Here is an 18,552-nt window from a genome sequence, read left to right on the forward strand (position 1 = left end):
ATGAATCCACAAGGGTTAAGCTGACACTACATATAATAAACATACAAAATTTATTAAGGTGTACACATTTTAAAAAGCTTAAAACTCATTTAAAATATTCACAATCAGACCTAAAAAACTTCTCAACATTCATACATAGATGGGTTAGTGCTGTGCAACTGAACCAAACGCGTTTCGGCCCCAAAGGGCCTTCCTCAGTGGTCACAATCCAAAATACAAAGTTGACATACAGTCCAAAAAATATTTACATAAGATGTTAAATATATATGCAGTATAAGGCCAGATGTTATGTCCTAGATAATAATTACCAAAAGAAAATAAGGGAAAAGGGGAAACAAGGAAAATGTCATTATAATTTCTCATGTATTTGTTTTTCTACTAATTGAAAACTAATATATATGAGGAATAAAAATTACCTTATATATTTATATGTATATTGTTGTTCTATAGGATAGGCCTCAGGTATGGCCAATTAAAGTCCACTAATAATTCCAAATCTAAAAGGGAATGAAATAATTACATGAAATTGTATACTTCCAAAAGGAAATTCTTTTTTTATTTTTTGAAAATCTGAATTGGCCTACTGACCTGGTAGCATAAACTTGCGTGAGTTGACTGTATGTCACTCCATCCTGTACAAATTCTGGTGTGGGCTATTGTACTGGCCACCATATATAGCATTGCTGAGGTGATGTTTATTATATGTAGTATCAGCTTAACCCTTGTGGATGCATAGAAAACCAACATGTCAGGGATAAGACTAAGCTGGAGCTCTTCTCCCTGACATTGTGTTCTCTATGAGCAGAAGGATTTGTTTTATTTATTTATACCTCACTTTTATTTATACCTCACTTGCGCACGGTGCATTCGGTGTTGCGGCATGGAATGGAGTGGCGGGGGTTGCGGCATCCTGGTTGTGGTAGTTGCAGTATGTCTTCAGTGTCGGATGTGTTGGAGGTTGGTGAAATGGCGGCCTGGTGCACGGTTGTCTTCCAGTGGCTTCCACTGGCGGTCAGTCTTACAGTGGCTGCCCTCCCTGGACTTCTCAAATGCTGCTGCTGCTTGGAGTGCCTTTTGGATGTTTGCATCCCCTTGGCTGGCAAGCTTGTGGCAGAGCTTCTCGTCCCTGAGACCAAACACGGAACAGTCTAAGAGTGCTTCCTCAAGTGTGGCGAACTCACAATGGAGGGCCAGTTTGCACAGGGCAGCCATGTAAGCCGAAGCTGGTTTGCTGGGCCTTTGGTTCCTCTCGAAGAATTCCACGTGGCGAGTCATGCAGGTGGGCTTGGGTGCGAAGTGGTCTGTGAGAACCTTGATGAGACCGTTGAAGGTGGCAAGCTTTAGCGTGGTTGGTGCGCTGACGCTCTGGGCCAGCTCCAGGGTATCGATTCTGCAGGAGCTGAGCAGGAGAGCCTTCTTTTTCGTGGCATCATCAATGCCTTGGAATTCCACGAAATAGGTTAGGCGTTCCACCCAGGATTCCCACTTTTCTGGGTGAGTAGAGTCGAATTCTGGCAGGATTCCTGGAGCGGCAGCCATTGTCTTCAGAGCGGTGCGATGCTCGGTGCACAGGGGCTCGGTGTGCACTGCTGTGCTGGTTGAAGCCGGCTTGCTCATCAGGATTCCATCCTCATCACCAGTGAAATATACTGGGTTCAGACGCATTCAAGTGATCAGCTCATAGTTTAATAGTGATTCAGCAAGAGAAAGAAGACTGAGAAACCCCTGGCCGAAGCCGGGTATTTATCCCTGAAAAAGGTCACACCCAAAACACACCCCACTTCCAACAATAGGTTATTTACACTACATTGTTTCCCAATTGTGTTACTCTAGGATCCCTGTCACCCTACTGGTCCATTCTAGGATCCTAGCAAGCTATTGTTATGCATCCCCAAGCTCTTTTGCAAATACAGTTCAGGCTCAATACATAGGAAACAATATTTCTATATTTTCAGAAGCACTTCTAGAGTCTCCCTTCAGTGGTATGTGGACCAGAGAAATCCCTCCCTCTTTTTCTTCCTGCCAACGCAAAATGGTTCTAACAGCCATTTGCTCTCCTGTGCCATGCTGGATCAAAGGGCAATGGAAACCCCCCCCCACACACACAGGCATCTTTGCCATCCTTCTTTTCCACAGCTCAGCTCACCATCTTGATATCGAGGCAGTTAATCATCTCGCTGGCATTCCCATGGTGCCAGAATTTCTGCGAGGAAATTAACTGGTTGCTGTGAATTATGCAAAAGGATCTCTCTGCTCCCAACATAGTTGCCATTATTATTTTTTCCAGCTCCACCTCGGAAGATGGTTGTCCATCTGCTTGTTCCTCTGCCAACTCCTTTTGCCATCCTAGAGATGGAACTTTCAATCCGACAATTATCCTTTGTGGTATAATTGTTGCCACTTGGAAGAAGAGGCACTTCGCCCAATGCCCTCCAAGCAGGAGGGAAAGTCATTTTCTAAAACAATGCTTATTGTTCGTAGGGTTTTTTTTTTAAAAAAAATAAGTACACTTGTGTTAAACAATTAGAATCTGTGGCTCAATTAATAATCGGGCACCTTTTTAGATAGACCAAAATAAATGGGACTGATTAAACACTGCTGCTTAGATTAGTTTTTCTATCTGTATAATGATATGAGTTTTTAAAAATCTCACCCTTCCTCCAAGGAGCTCAAGAGTGTATGCATGGACCTCCCTGCCTCTGTTTTATTCTTGTGACAACCCTGTGCAGTTGGTTAAACTGGAAGAGAGGGGCTGTTTAGGTTACTGACCTCTGGAGACCTTCTAAACTTACCACTGCTCTCTGGATTACAGAAGTCATTTCCCCTGGAGAAAATGACTGCATCGGAGGGTGGACTCTATGGCGTTATACCCCACTGAGGTTCCTCCTCTCCACAAACCATGCCGTCCCCAAGCTCCACCCCCAAATCTCTGGAAATTTCTGAACCTGGAGTTGGCAACCATGTGTCGCCCTGCTCTTGGTTAACTGATCTACCTGGATCTGTGAGCAGTGTTCCCTCTATTCACGCCCCCCCCCCACTGAGCAGAGCAGTTCACACCCTGAGCAGAATATATTTGCTGTAATTTTTAAAAAAAAATTGAATTTTTTTTGTGTTTGTGTGCCCCTGCCTGGAAATCATGCCGACCTCTGGCAACTCCTACTGGGGCATGGAGGATGTTCAGAGAAGTGGCTTGATAGCTTGCCTCTGCCTCCCAGCCCTGGTATTCTCTGGAGATCTCCCATCCAAATACCTGCTAGGGTCGGTCCTGCTTAGCTTCCAAGATCTGATGAGATTGGGCTTGCCTGGGCTATCCAGGTCAGGGTACTGCTGTAATCTTCAAATGGGCCATGGGCAGTGCCAGACCCTGCGTGGCTTCAGATTGCTGCTGAGTGGGCTTTCTGTGCTCATGAGTGGCTGCTCATGTGCACAGCTTGGGAATGCTGCTCAAGAGTACTCACATGCCATTGGCTGGGGGCTGGGTCCGCTCCTCTCCTCCGCCCACTGCCGGATTGGCCATTCCCTGTCTGAATAAACTGCCAAAACTGCTGTGTGGTTCACTTTCCCCATAGTGGCTGTTGCTAGGCAACCAAGCTTGGTTCTCTCAGTAAAAAGGCAGGGGCAGAAGGCCCTTTCCAAGCCTCCTTTGGCCTTTGTGGGGAACTCGTTGGAGCCAGTCCTGACTAGGTTTGCCAGTTCCAGGTTGGGAAATTCCTGGAGATTTTGTGGTGGAGTCTACAGAAGCCAGAGTTTGGGGAGGGGCAAGGCCTCAGCTGAATAGAATGCCATAGAGTCCACCCTCCTGAAAATCAACCCATTCCTGACAATCTCCAAGAAAAATGGATGCCCCTCTTAGAAGCGTCAGCAGCACATAAAATTGACACCTCCCTGTTTGCTCTACATAAACATCAGGACCTACTTTCTTATTTTTAACTTTTTAAAAATTTAATTAAAAAAATAGAGTCCACCCTCCAAAGCAGTTACTTTCTGCAGGGGGAGAGAGATCTGTTATCTGGAGTTCATTTGTGACACCAGGCAATGCCACAGCCAGTGTGGCGTAGAAGTTAGCACTTCAGAGCAGGGCCTGCCAGACCCAGGTTCTTGCTGTGGAAGCTGAGTGAGTGATTTCAGACCAGTCACAAACTTTCAGCCTAACCTACCTGACAGGGTTGTTGTGCATATCAAAGGGGGAGAGGAGAATGATGTGAGTTGCTTTGGTCCCCACTGAAGAGAAAGACTGTACTCTTACTAGGTAGAGGCTGCAGTAAGTGGGGAGGAGATGGAAACCTGAAGTCAGAGGGGCAGATAAAGGTAGGTTGATGGTTGGCTGGGAAAGAGATAGGGTTGCCAATTCCAGGTTGGGAAATTCCGGGAGATTTGAGGGGTAGAGCCTGGAGAGGGTGGGGTTTGAGGAGGGGTGGGATCTCAGACAGGTACAATGCCATAGACTCCAGCCTCCAAACCAACCATTTCCTCCCGAGGCACCATTGTTGCCAATCTCCAGGTGAGGGCTGGAGATCACTCAGAATTACACTGTTCTTCAGGTGGCAGAGATCAGTTCCCTTGGAGAAAACAGTGGACTCTGTGTCCTTATACCCTGCTGAGGTTGCCACAGCAAATTTATGCTGAGTGTCCAAGGCTAGGGCACCCGGCCAGAGCCTCTTTCTAGAGCTCATTTCATTTATTTCCACAATGGGCCTTATTCCTAGTATTGTACATATTTCTGGTTACTGCATCTCAAAAGATATCGCTCTGAACTCCCCAACAAAAAAGTGGAAAGAGATGAAGAATTGACATACAGTGTTATATTTCATAGGTACACTTGAAGAAACACGGGCAACACTCATGTGACACCACTAGCAGGCCTGCACAACACATCGCCTACCAAGGCAAATAAAACCCACTAGCCATGTCTGACAGATGTTTGCTGGCAATCTTGTTCTTACACATCCCAGACAGCAACAACTTCTGTGGATCACCATATGTGGCTGAAGAGCTGCCTTTATCAAGGTTGAACACAAATTGTGCAGGTCAGCTTTGATGTATGACAGATTTTCCTATTAAATGGTGAATTTAACATGCAAGAGAATAATTACTGGCCATTATTTGCAGTTAACATCAGGCAAAAATGGCAACAAACTTAGCTAAAGAAAAAAGTTGTTCTCTGATAACTTCAGCTGTTACTAAATTATATGTTAAATATATTTTAATTGTTTTGGTTGTAGTTTCTGCTACTTTAATTCATACCAGCTTTGAATAGGAAAAAGAAGTTGACTGACAGCTAGTCCATATGTTCTGTTTAATTTTTGTAATTTGAAAAGGGGGTGGAATGAAAACCCTATGTGAGATGTTGAATTGAAAAGTGGATCCTGCCCTGTATAGACTTTCCAAACCCTCCCAAGACACTGGAGATACTTTGCCCCACTGAAACCATGGAAAAAATTGGTTTACCCATCTAAAGCTTTCTACAAACACCAAACTCTTGTTATGCTTTCTCCCCAATGAACTGCAGTGCCCTGAAGTCCTTCTCTTTCCTCCCCACTGCCTTTCTTTTTAAAGTTTGAGTTTTCTCAAAAAGGTAAATGGGGTCATTCTGGCACCGAATAGACTTGGCATGAAAATGAAAGTACTATGCACAATTGTAATTGGGGTTTTAATGACCCCAACAAATATTGAGAAATGATTTTAGCACCATTCCCATGTATAAATAGATGGACCAACACCTATTATCCATTTTATGGGAAGGTGGAGCAAACAGCAAAAACTAAAGTTTCTCTCCTTAACTTATATCTATGGGACTACCTCTCCCCATATGTGCCCTGAAGAACCTTGCGCTCTGTGGATAGTCATCTGTTGGTTGTTCCCAGTCCAAAAGATGCCCGCCTAGCCTCGACCAGGGCCAGGGCTTTTTCGGCCAAAGATTACATTAATCAACATCTTTGCAACAATCAAACTTAACTTAAAAATATTTAAAATATTGGTTGGGTATTTGTTTGTTAATCTGTGTTTGTTATGTCTTTAAAATTCAATAAAGATATTATATATAGATATAGATATATATAGATACAAAAAGTTCTAGTTCTAAATCTTCAGAGACTTCGGAATCTGAAAAAGGAGAAGCCGCTCCCAAACCTCGGACAAGGAAGAAATGCAAGAAGAAAAGACTCTGAAACTAAGATAGATGTCTATGCAGTTTTTGTTAAAATGATATCTAACGCTAATTTTTATTCTTAAACTTTTATTTGTAATATTATCTTTATATTAGTAGGTGATATAGTTAAATATTCATGTAATCCAGATCGTGTCACCTGTTAGCTCCACTCCCCCATTTCCTAGTAGAACTGTAGTTTATTAGTGTTCCACTTCCCCGTTCCAGTAGTTTGAATGTTGTAGTAATGGAAAAACAATAAAATCTTTATAAAAAGAGAAAGAGAGGGAAGAGAGAAGGGATACAGTGGAATTTGTCCTCTTCTTTGCATCGCTGTACTGCTGGGGGGGGGGAGCTCAAGGAGAGGGAATTGCAAATCAGGCTGAGTCCATGGGTATGGAATCTCCATGGTGATAAATTGCTCTGTTTTTTAAGCGCCTCAGCACTCCCATTACAGACTTAAAAAAAAATGCTGAAGATCGCGCGCACAAGCAAGTTGAGAAGAGGAAGCAGCATTACATGAAGCGCTCTAGGGGGCGTTTTACACAGCATCACATAGCGATTCAGAAGTGGAAGATGGAATTGAAAACAGAACAAAGCACTTTTCAACTAGAACGCCTCAGGCACGCCTCCTGAATGGGCCACAAGTGGGATAGTCTGCAAAGGTAAATATAATCCGTCAGCAGCTAGTTACTATAATGGATCTGTCTGAAATGACAGAAATATTCCATTAGTAACCAGTTCCTGAAGCGGAATACATAGGCTGTCTGAAATTAGCCAATGTCTGTTAGGCCACACCTCCAGGCTTCTGGCCTCATAACCAAGAACAGCCAAGGAGGGGAAGGGATTCCTTCAGGCAGTGCCTCCAGGTTTCCCCCCTCAGACCTGATAAAGCTGGGGAAGGTGTCTTTAATCTGGCTGGCACACAGCCCAAACCTCTGAAAAGAGCCAGTGAATCCAAGGCTCTGTCAGATCACACCTCACCAGGGAGGGAGAAGTTGCCTTTATTCAGGCTGACACACAGTTAAAGCCTTTGAAAAAGAGTTCTATCAAATCAGGGCAAATTTATTCTAAATGTGGCCATACCATAACTTTATCCATGGGCATTACAATATTGGTCATTTTCTCCTCAATCCCTTTCCTAATAATTCCTAGCTTGCCTTTTTCACTGCTGCTGCATCCTGGGTCAACATTTCCCTGAGCCTACTACTACAGCCTCAAGATCTCTTTCAGTCCCAGTCTTAGCCAGTTGAGAAACCATTGACAGACATTTTAAATTAGGATTATTTGTTCCAGTATGCATCATCTTACATTTCATTTGCCATGTTTTTTCCCAGTCACCCAGCTCAGAGAGATCCTCCTGTAGCTCTTCCCAATCCTGGATTTTCAGCAGCATAATTTGATATCATCTGCAAACCTAGCTACTCCACTGCTCATCCCCAATTCCAAACCATTTATGAAGAAATTAAATAGCACTGGTCACGATACTTATCCTTGTGGGACCCCACTGCTCTCTTCTTTCCAGTGCAAGAACTGTCTATTTATTCCTACTCTCTGTTTCCTGTCATTTATCCAATTTTTAATCAATAAGAGAATCCACCCTTTTATACCATGGTTACTAAGCTTACTAAAGAGTTTTTTGCAATGTACCTTTTTAGTAACATTTTAGAAGTCCTAGTAATAGCTACTGGATCACCCTTATTCACATGCATGCTAACCTGCTCAAAGAACTCCAGGAGGTTGATGAGGCAAGACTTCCCTCATCAGAAGCCGTGCATAGCCTGAATAGCCAGTTTAACTTTCTGTAAAATTGCCATCTGGCTTCTAAATGGTGAGTGGGAGCAAAGGATCATTTTGCCCTTCTCCAGTTTCTCCCTGCAGTCTGGCTAATTAGAAGCCAGGGGGAAAGTTTTGAAAGGACAGCTCAGCCAGTGGCTACAGAGGTGAGTTGGGAAGGAGGCTCCTCACCCACCACTGTAGTCACTGGATCAGCTGTCCTTTTAAAACTTTCATTTGGGCTTCTAACCAGCCAGATTGCAGGGAGTGGCCTGGTTGTTGGGCACCAACATGCTGGTCAAAGGCCCACTGGGATTCTTGCTGATGGTGGCCTAATTGTTGGAAGCCATGTTGTCCAGTAAATACTCTGGGCAATGCACTGAAAATATTTTTGTTTGAGGGATGTGGAGAAATGCCTTGTCTCCTGGAATGTTGGCAACAAGCAGGGCTCCACTGTGTGTTTTAACGATTTCCCCCCTCTAAGCTAAGAAAAAGCGGGTGGGGGGAATTAGCCTTCTGGATGCATCTCTTAAGAAATGCTGATGGATCTAGCAGGAGAGACAATGGGATGGGCCAATTCAACCCTCTCCTTTCTCCAAGCAAGGAATATAGATTTGGAGGACTGAGAATACCAGAGAGACCATCAGGAAAAGAATTTCTATCTAGAATCTACAGGAACAGCTCTCACCCCACCTTACCTGGTCAGTGGGAGGAGACAGGAATTTGATAAACATCCTTGCAACAGGAAATGACTCTCTTTTCTTTGGGGGCTGTATCCAGGAGAGGAGCAGGCAGATCTCTCCTCTGAGCAGGTGGCCATTGACCATGTACTCACCTCCAGAGCTGGGGAGATTCTCAAGGTAATTTAAACTTTATAAAGATTTGTAACTAGCTAGGTTGCAAGGGACCTGTCCTGTTTTAACATCTATTAGGGCAAGTTTAAAGAAAGGGACCAAGGATGAGGGTTTTTTACCAATCTTTTTTTGTTTTCCTTGCTTAATCTGGCATTGTGCTAAAAGTATGCTTGAAGCATTTCCTTTTTAATAAATACTTTAAACTTTTGGTGCTGGGAATGGTTCTCTGTACCACATAGATCTCCATTGTTTTGGACACACTATTTCAAAAGGGCTCCAGGGGGGTTGGCAAATGGCTAGTCTTCCAAGAGTGCCCAAGGCAGTAAACTCTCCCTGCAGTTGCCAGGCCCTGGGCAGTGGAAGACAAAGAGGAAAGGTCTCAGAGCTTAGAAGGAGAGCTGGGGGTCGTGGTCCTCCCAGTGAAGAATCCCTAAATTGATCAGATGGTGGTGGCAGGCTACTCAAGAGTAATAGAAGGGGGTGTGGTGTTGGAGAGGAAGATGGAGGATGCCTAATCTGACCGCTCCCAACCCGATCCTCCCTTCCCTTACTCAAAGCAAGAATAAAATAATCAAATCACACCACGGAGTATGAGAAGACCCAGGGGAAGCAAAAACACACCAAAAGGACCAATAACACCTACTGTGAAGAAATTCTTCTCTCTGGAATTGGCTGGTGAGTCAGGGCGAGTGGCGGAGCAGCGGCAGAACAAAATGGGGTTGGAAAGCGCATTAAAGAAAAGAGAGCAGCCCAATGAGCCAGTCACAGTTAAAATGCTCCAAAATGGCCTAAAAAGTTCATTACAAAAGATTGAACAATCTATATTGGAAAGCATCATCCAGAAAATTAATGATTTATTGCAACCAATGGCAGAGCAAATAAATGATCTAACAAAAGCCCTGGAAGCTACTACAAAAATGGCAGAAACTGCATTAACATTGGGACAGACATTGCAGACAGAGAATCAAAACATACAAATGGAAAACCAGGATATGAAAGAAAGAATTTTAATACTAGAAGCTGCAGCTAGAAAACAAAAACTTAAATATAGAGGCTTTCAGGAAAACCCTGAGGAAACTCCAGAGCTACTAAAAACACTGAGCATGTGGCTTGCAACTATACTAAAACTGGGAGTATACAATACCAACAGAAAATTTCCAAGAGATATCTTGGTAACGTTTGTGGATCTGAGAATAAAATCAGAAATAATAAAAACAGCTACTTACCTTATCAAGAACAACAAATTTTCCTCTTCCCAGATCTGCCTGTGGAGGCTCTACAAATACAGCAAAAGCTAAAGACAACTACCCAGAAACTACGCAATGAAAAATTTAAATACCGATGGAGTACTCCAGGAAAACTGACAGTAAAATATCAAGGAAAAATATACCATGCTACTGATGAAGAAAGCGGCTCTCATCTTCTTCAGGAGTTGAATCTTGTCTCCCCAATGGAAATTCCAAAGAAGACCTTCAAAAGAAGGCTCTCAATGAACTTGTCACCACAAAAAGCAAGTAAAGTTCCCATTAGAAATCCATCAAATAAGACTGGACTGTGAACTAAGACTCTATGAAGAAACAGAAGTGGACTCTAACAGTATAATTTCAAGTAGTAGAAAAACAGTATGTACTAACTTTCTTGCTTTGATAATTTGACAAATATGTTCTATCAAATCTAAGGGAAGGGGGGGAAGGGGGAAAGATATAGCTCCGGGTAGAACTCTATTTAAAATTGTTGGGAAAATATAGAATTAAGGTCAGAACTGAAGTAAGTTAGACCAGAGGGAAGGAGGTTTAGATTGTGAGTTTTCAACTGAACTATAATTGATAGTGTAGATTGGGTTTAGCTTAGTTAGAGATAGAATCTATATAGTTAAGTTAGGTATAACTAATGCATACAGAGGTTTCAGATATAGGAAAATATATTGTTTTATATATAATCTGGGATATTGCAGTTGTTGGCAAGATTGTATTATTTTTAGATCATTATAACGCTGAATTTTTTTAAATCATTGAAATAGTTAATTCTTAGGTGAAGAAGTATTCTAATTTGAAAGAATAATGTATGCAGTTTTATCTTGGAATGTAAGAGGCTTGAATAACAAAATTAAGTGAAACATCAAAACTATTTACCATTAAATTACAAGCCGTTAAAATTTTGGTACGATGGTACATTCCACCTGCAACATTATATAGAAAGTGTGGTCAATTAGCAATTTTTTTGCATTGTTGGTGGACATGCTCATTAATTCAAGAATTTTGGACCCAAATAATATTAAACATAAAAGATATTACCTCTGTTTCTTTAGCACTAAAACCAGAAGTGATATTATTGGAAAATTGGGAAACACTACAAATAACAACATGACAAAAAGAAAGAATTTCCATTTTATTAACAATAGCAAAAACTTTGATTGCAACAAAATGGATAGACAAACAAGTTCCAATTATTCAGCATTGGTTAATGAAGATATGGGAATATTTTCTTTTGTGTAAACTGTCATTTCACTTATGTAATAGTTCAATAACTCAAAATCAAAACAAAGTAATAAAAACTTGGCTCCCAATTATAAGTTATTTAATGGAAAAGGATATTCTTCCAAATAACCCTCTGTATCAAGACTTGATTTATTTTTAAATGTTTTTGTATATATAAGTTATCTAAATTTTATATTTGAAGTTATATGATTGTTTGCTTGTAAAAATGTTTAAAAATTGTTAATAATAATAAAAAAAGAGTAAAAGAAAAGCTCATCCATGGATTTGGGAACCCCTAGGAGGGCAGGGTCAAAGAAGGTCTGCAGGTAACAGTAGGCATGTTCTGCCACAATATGGCAAGATGCAAAGCAAGGTTGTGCAAAAAAGACACTAAAGCTATATAAAGCAGATATATTACATACAAATGATTATTACAAAGTTCTACAATGGAGTAAATTTCAACACAACACAGAGATACAATTAATGAAGTAATGCAAGTACAAGTAATGAAGGATCCAGATATTAATAATTTCGTTGATCTTACTCAGAGATAACTATACATGTTTTCCATAACCTTAATTTTCATAGGCATCTGAGGTGTAAATATCTCGATCTAAATTTCCAAAATGTACCATTTCCACAATCGGGCAACCAGTCCAAATTTTTTAATACCAGCAGGGAACTAACCCCATACAGCACCTTTTAAACTCCCCCCCCCCCCGGTTTTAATTTTTTCTATTCAGCAATCCGAGACTAGCAGTGGTCTCATATTGCTTGACTCATGCTGCTTGGGGAAAAAAAATTAAATGAGGGGAAAATGGACCTTGTACACCAATGAAGGGTGGAGGATGATTGAACGTGTACAGTGGGTGGAACGACCTTGATGTGGGCGGGGTAGTGACTTTCAAGGGGCGGCAAAATGACATGGGAATCCAAGGGAATCTGTACACTTTTGAATTTTTGAATCTGCTTAAGATTGCACTGTGAATTTCATAACTGTGATGGATTGGTAATTAAAAAACCTTGTCTCTGAAAACTCAATATAACAAGCAGCTCATTATTTCGCCAGAGGCCATTACAATAGCATAATGTTTGACAAAATATAGTGAAACAAAATGTAATACATTTACAATAACAAAACTCAGTGATTTTGGTCTCTTTTTAAAAAAGCTTTATTAAATCCTCTTAAATTCAATCATTCTGCCAGACACTTATTTTCAAAGAAATGTCTTTATTTTGCGGCAGCTAGTGCAAAAGGTTTGGACCCTATAAATGCATTTGTTGTATCTGCTTAAATGGATCTCTGAGTCTCTAGCTATTTTACAAGGTATAGAAAGTAAAAAGCTAAGTGAGTATTTTGTCTGTTTTGTTTTTACTTTGGTGCTCTCCAGTTTCTGAAAAAGTCAATTCGTATATGATGATCTGCTGTCACTACTTGTTTGGTTTATTAAATGAAGAATACATGAATAGGCTCTTCATTATGCATCTACATTAAAACTAGTATATGCTTTGACTAATTTCTGGCACCAAAATATCTGCTTGCTGTGTTTTCCTGAGAATGATATTGCCAGTCAGATGGCATAGGATGCCCCATTCAGCCACACAGTTCAATTCCAGTCAGTTCAGTGATTATTGAGCTGTTTGAGACCCATACATCATTTTTTATACTGAAGTCAAATCTCCATAATGCACTCCTATTCTCTAAAGTAAATTACATGACAAATCTGTATTTAAACAAAAGAGTGCAAACATTTGTACTAAAGTGTTCCTTTTGCAAAAAAAAAAAAAAGCAGAACTGAAGTACATTTATTCTAAGAAATAGTGAACACTAAATTGCACCTGTCCACTTTTGAGGGAGTCACATTTCTGTCATTAGGGTTAGTGGAAAAGAACACTTCATAGAAAACTGGAGTACTAATGATAGCTAAAGGGGTCATTTATTGGAGGTTAAATTGGTTTAATTAGAATTTATTTGAAGGTTACATTAGAGTATTAAGAGGTGTTAACGGGTTAACCCATAAAAGATTATACTGTAGCCAGTGTTCTGTTAGAGTCTGAATTAATTTTTCCCATGGGTTTTTCACATTCTAATTTTCAACTAAATGAGACATCTGTTTCAGAACAGAAAAACTTGCTATGGTTGTCATAGTAACTATCGTTCTGAAAGAAAATGGTTCCAGTGATTACTTTGCAACAGAAAGGCAGAAATTTGGTACATAAAGCAGGACCCAAGAGTTAGCAGAAATACAGTCTTCTTGTACTGGACCTCTAAAAGTTGAACATTCGTTTTCTTGCCATCCATTTTTCTTCCCAGAGCCTTGTACATGGCCATACTTTTTCTGTCATAGCAATAACAGCATTTACTTTATATAGGGAGCTGGGGGGAAAGCCACTGGGGGAGCTGGGGGGAAAGCAAGCTACGGTGTGGCTGCAGCAGCAGCCCTGGAAAGGAAGTAGGAGAAGGGAGTTGCTTAGGGGCCAGTTTTGAGCCCTGCATGAGCCTGATCCAGCCTATGGCGCGCATGTTTGACACCCCTGGTCTAGCAAGAAAGGAACTGAGGGCGATGTGATGTTTTATTTGATATACAAAAAGAAATAGTATAACTACTAAATAACCATGCAGAACTATAATAATAATTCAAGTGTATATTATGTAAGTAAACTGAATAAAGATTTTAATGCTATGGTCAATGGTCCCTCTAAACTCTACAGTGTTGTGAGCAGAACTTCTACCTTGTGAGCAAAAAAAGCTAGTAGCATTTAATTTGTGAGCGAGTATATGTTTGACTATTGCATAAATTAGTTTTTTAGAAGATTACTTACATAACGTTGAAAAAAATCTCTGAATAAATTATTTTAAATTATATTTAAACTATATTTTAGGAGTAATGTAAACATTATAAGAGAAAAAAGAATAATGTCAAATTTCACCCACCCCTTTCCACTATATTGATAGACCTGGCCTCCCTTTCCACTATATTGGTAGACCTGGACTCTGGAGAACAGGTCTACCCACCCCTTTCCACTATACTGGTAGACCTGGCCTCCGGAGAACACGTCTACCCACCCCAATCTTTTATATTGGTAGACCTGGCCTCCAGAGAATAGGTTACCCACCCTTTTCCACTATATTCGTAGACCTGGCCTCCGCATGACAGGTTTACCCTCCCTTTTCCATGACATTGGTAGACCTGGCCCTTTCCACTATACTGGTAGACCTGGCCTCCAGAGAATAGGTCTACCCACCCCAGTCCACTATATTGGTAGACCTGGCCTTGGACCATTGCCTTGTGCTGAGCCTTAGAAAACATACCAGCACTTTTTTTGGGGGGGGGGGGACTCTTGCAGTCTGCTTTGGGTGTTTTTTTAGTGAAACATGACAACCAGCATTACAGATCAAGTATAACAGAGGAGAAACAATCACTGTCAGAACCCTGCATAACCTAACAAACAGGAAGTTGGTTAAATGTTATCAACTTGCCGAAACTACTTATTTATTCAAATATTTATATCCCAGTTTTCCCCTGTGACTCACGGTAACTTACAAATCATACTGAAAAGTGTAATAGGGTGTGCAAAAAAATTCCCCCCCCCCCAGCTCCATTGTAGCATATAGGGAACATTATAGGCAGTAGGCCCCATAGGCTATAATGGAGAATCGCTTGGGGGCCTGTTTTTTAAGGTAGAGGAACCAAATTTGCAGCATAGCTCATGCGTCTCCTTAGCACCCCCCCCCCCAAGTTTCCATAAGATTGGACCAGGGGGTCCTATTCTATGGGCTCCAAAAGGAGGTGCTCCCATCCTCCATTGTTTCCAATGGAGGGAACTGTGGCTGCGGTTGACTTGCATGAATGGTCATGGAGGTTATACCTAATGTTACACCTATTTCAATGTAAGTAAGTTGAGAGTTTTAGGAAGGTTTCTATGCAATGCTACCTGATCTTGCATAGGTTAGTTTGTATTCATAAACAATGTAGTGGATGTCATTCATGTTCGATTGAGTTTAAGCAATGTGTTTTCATGTTTCAAAAAAAATTGGGCGGTTCAGAAAGGAATTATTTATTTCACACTTTCCCAAAAATTGTCTAACTACAGAGTACAGCACTTGCATTCCTATCCTGGAGTCCCAGTGTTGTGTAGTGGTTAAGAGCAGTGGACTCTAATCTGGAGAACCAGGTTTGATTCCCCACTCAGCCACATGAAGCCTACTGGGTGACCCTGGGCCAGTCACAGTTCTCTCAGTTCTCTCTCAGCCCCACCTGCCTCACAAGGTGATAGTTAGCTGCTTTGACACTCCTTAAGGTAGAGAAAAGTGGGGTATAAAAACCTACTTTTCTTATTCTCTTCTATTTGTTTGTGTCTCTATTTGCATAAAAAGTGTATCCAGCCATACAAGCATTTTAATGCATCTAGAATGTACAATGTGTTGACAATCTATGCAGAAGGCTGTAGACACATAAAGATCTCTCCAGTTTGATCTTGGCAAAAATATCACAAACCTTTGTCTTACTATTGCACTCCAGTGAAAATCATTGGAAGACCTGTTTGCTCAGTGCAATGCTGTTTCCATCAACAGAAATGCAATTGTATAGTTCCCAAAACTGACAAGGGAAATAACAGATTATTATTAATTAGAAACTCAGAGATTATAATTTGTGGAATCATGTGAAATTTTGTTATAGCTAGAGAAAAAGATAATTAAGAGGATGGTGATAATTGAAAATCTAAAACCGAGAGAAGCAGGAAATAGAACACATTTATTGGTGAGAGTGTAAAGTGAAACCCCTCTATAAAAGCAGGGAACCAGAGTGAAGAATCAGGTTTTGAAGCCCCTAGGAATTCCAATGTACTCCCTCAAAGTTATTTTTTATCTTTCCATTTTAAATACAGGAATAAATTGCTAACTTGGCAGCCTCCACCCCAGTTCTTTCTAGAGTTCACTAATTTTCTAGGTTTGTATCACATATGGGTAAAAATAAAAGGAGTAAGAAATAATACTGATATCATGGTGGGGGTCTGCTATAGACCACCAAACCAGGCAGAGGATTTGGATGAGACACTCCTACAACAGATTACAAAGTTCTCAAAGAGATGGGACATGGTGGTCATGGGAGAGTTCAATTACCCAGATATCTGTTGGAAGTCCAAATCTGCTAAGAATGAAAGGTCCAGTAAATTCCTGACTTGTCTTGCTGACAACTACATTTTCCAGAAAGTGGAGAGGGAAACAAGGGGATCTGGTATCTTGGACTTGATTCTTATCACAGTCCTTCATGACTTCTTGCTGGAGCAGGATGTGGATCTGGTGTGCGTGACACAGACCTGGGTATGAGATGGGGAGACAGTTGCTCTCTCCCAGTTGGCTCCTCCCGGGTTCTTGGTCCTTCACCAATCTCGGACTAGTGGGCGGGGGGAGGGGGGCATTGGAGCACTCTAGGCTGATAGTCTTTGGTGACTTCAATGTCCATGCTGATGACACGGCTTTCTCACGGGCAGTGGACCTGGCATCATCCATGGTGGCGCTGGGACTCTCCCAATATATAACAGCCCCCACTCACCGAGCCGGTCACACGCTTGATTTGACCTTCACAGTGGGGGTTACAGTGAACCGGATTACTGCTATGGCAATTCCATGGTTGGACCACCATGCCCTGAGGGAGCTATTTTGCAGATAAAGTCTTGTCGCTCCACCGCGACCTGCCTGCCACATTTGAGACAGTGAGCGAATTCGAGGCTCCATGCATGTCTTCTGGTCCCATTATGAATTATTTCATTCCACTCAGCCTAGAGGAACTTGACAGATTGATCTTAACTGTACGCCCAACCACATGCAGCCTGGACCCGTGCCCCTCATGGCTAATTAAAGCTGGCTGCGAGGGGTTTTGAGGCGCCCTTAGGGACATTATCAACAAGTCCCTCTCTGAGGGACTGTTTCCAGGGGCTCTCAAGGAAGTGATGGTCCGCCCTCCTAAAAAAACCCATCCTCGGATCCAGTAGAATTGGCGAACTATTGGCCGGTATCCAATTTGCCCTATTTAGGCAAATTAATAGAGAGGGTGGTGGTGATACAGTTGCAGAGCTTTATGGATGACACTTTCATGCTAGATCCCTTCCAGCCCAGCTTCCGCCCAAGCCATGGGAGGGAGACGGCGCTGGTCGCCCTCACAGATTACCTCCAGAGGCACCCGGATCAGGGAGGGACGGCAGTGCTACTGTTGTTAGACCTGTCAGCGGCATTCAACACGGTCGACCACCGGTTGCTCGCCCACCGCCTCACTGACATGGGGATTCAGGGGCTCACCTTGCAATGGCTTGTCTCCTTTCTCCAAGGTTGGGGACAAAGGGTAGCTCTTGGGGAGCAGCTGTCCCGAAGGCACCCACTAATCTGTGGAGTGCCTCAAGGGGCGATGCTCTCCCCTATGCTATTTAACATCTACATGCGCCCCCTTGCCCAGATTGCCCAGAGGCATGGGCTAGGGTGTCACCAGTATGCGGATGACACCCAGCTGTTGTTGGGCAGTCAGTCTGAGTCTACCCCAGAAGACCTGGACCGGGCATTGCAGGACGTGGCTGGATGGTTTAGACTGAGCCGATTGAAATTGAATCCGATGAAGATGGAGGTCCTGTGCCTGAACCAGAGTGGCTCGGGGGTAGGGATCCAACTACCAGCCTTCGATGGGGTGCCGTTAGTGCCAGTGCTGAAGGTCAGGAACTTGGGAGTGCTCCTGGATGCTTCCTTGACAATGGAGGCCCAGATAGCAGCCGCTGCCAAAGCAACCTTTTACCATCTTTGGCTGATTAGGCAGTTGGATCCCTTCCTTGAACGCAAAGATCTGGCTTCAGTGATCCACGGTATGGTCACCTTGAGGCTGCAATGCTCTCTACATGGGGCTGCCCTTGGGACAACTCCGAAAGCTGCAGCTGGTGCAAAATGCGGCGGCCAGGCTGTTTGCCCCGTGTTTTCCCTGCCGTGTGGCAGGGGCCTATGTAGGCCTCTTGCAGCCTGAACCAAGCTTTTCTTAAAGCCACTGAAACAAAAAATGGCTTTTCATTACACAAGACCCCTGCAAGAGCCTCCCTCCAGGAAGGCTCTGGGAAGTCTGGATCTCCCCAGATCTCCCACTGGGACCCGGAGGTTTGGGGGTTCCTTGGGAGCTCTCCCAGGAGCCCTCCGAAGATGGCAAGTCACAAACCAGAAGTCTCAAGTTTTCCAAATTTTTTAACCTCTAGATATTTTTGGTCAGACTTTTTAATGTGTGTTTCCTGCAAACATATGACATCCAATTGTAGTTTCTTAAGA

General features: G+C 42.3%; 1 protein-coding gene across 1 annotated transcript in view; it reads left to right on the top strand.

The window, feature by feature from the left end:
* The window catches only part of MPPED1 (metallophosphoesterase domain containing 1), an 84,084-nt gene that overhangs the window by 47,793 nt on the left and 17,739 nt on the right, over positions 1-18,552 (top strand). The gene's annotated exons all lie outside the window — the stretch shown is intronic.

The sequence above is a fragment of the Gekko japonicus genome, unplaced genomic scaffold (assembly GCF_001447785.1).
Source record: "Gekko japonicus isolate JY-2015 unplaced genomic scaffold, Gekko_japonicus_V1.1 scaffold145, whole genome shotgun sequence".
Classification (NCBI taxonomy): Eukaryota; Metazoa; Chordata; class Lepidosauria; order Squamata; family Gekkonidae; genus Gekko; species Gekko japonicus.